This window comes from Xenopus laevis, chromosome 1S, assembly GCF_017654675.1.
Source record: "Xenopus laevis strain J_2021 chromosome 1S, Xenopus_laevis_v10.1, whole genome shotgun sequence".
NCBI lineage: Eukaryota > Metazoa > Chordata > Amphibia > Anura > Pipidae > Xenopus > Xenopus laevis.
In genome coordinates, this window is record NC_054372.1 from 182,349,921 (window position 1) to 182,350,944 (window position 1,024).

The window sequence follows — 1,024 nt, forward strand, 5'->3', positions numbered from 1 at the left end:
ATTATAGTGATTGCTGCTATTGGGCGTTTTCTGAGCGTTAGTTCCTTTCTGCAGTAGTTCAGCTCCAGTAGAAGCATTTATATAATACACTATAATATAGATTCATTGTTAGAAATATTTGTAGCCATGTGACAGCCCAGGGACAGTATAGGGACATATGTACTTAGATGTCTTGCTCTAGTGTTGTGCCCAAGTCGAAGCTGCGACTGTCCAGTTCCCTCGGAGCGCACCAGAGACTGTTCCTCAGTACAGCAGCGCCATCTACTGAAATAAACGCGCTACTAACGCTGCTGCTGCACTTGTCAGATTGTCAATGGTCTCTGGCTGTCACTTGGTGGTTAACTGAGAAAACACAACTGAAGGGAATCTGCTTAAGCACAATTCTTTATTATCCAACAAGTAGGACCCATCTTTGTTTGCATCTCTTACTAATAATAGTGCAAACTTACCTTGCTGCATTTCAATGTCTCTGGCAAGGGACTGTGGGATAGCAGGTATAGTAGGGAGAGATGGTGTCTATAGTAACAGTGGGATAATAGTCTCTGGGAAGGGAGTGTGACTGTGGGATAGCAGGTATAGTAGGGAGAGATGGTGTCTATAGTAACAGTGGGATAATAGTCTCTGGGAAGGGAGTGTGACTGTGAGATAGCAGGTATAGTAGGGAGAGATGGTGCCTATAGTAACAATGGATAATAGTCTCTGGGAAGGGAGTGTGACTGTGGGATAGCAGGTATAGTAGGAGAGATGGTGCCTATAGTAACAATGGATAATAGTCTCTGGGAAGGGAGTGTGAGTGTGGGATAGCAGGTATAGTAGAAGAGATGGGGCCTATAGTAACAGTGGATAATAGTCTCTGGGAAGGGAGTGTGACTGTGGGATAGCAGGTATAGTAGGGAGAGATGGTGTCTATAGTAACAGTGGGATAATAGTCTCTGGGAAGGGAGTGTGACTGTGAGATAGCAGGTATAGTAGGGAGAGATGGTGCCTATAGTAACAATGGATAATAGTCTCTGGGAAGGGAGTG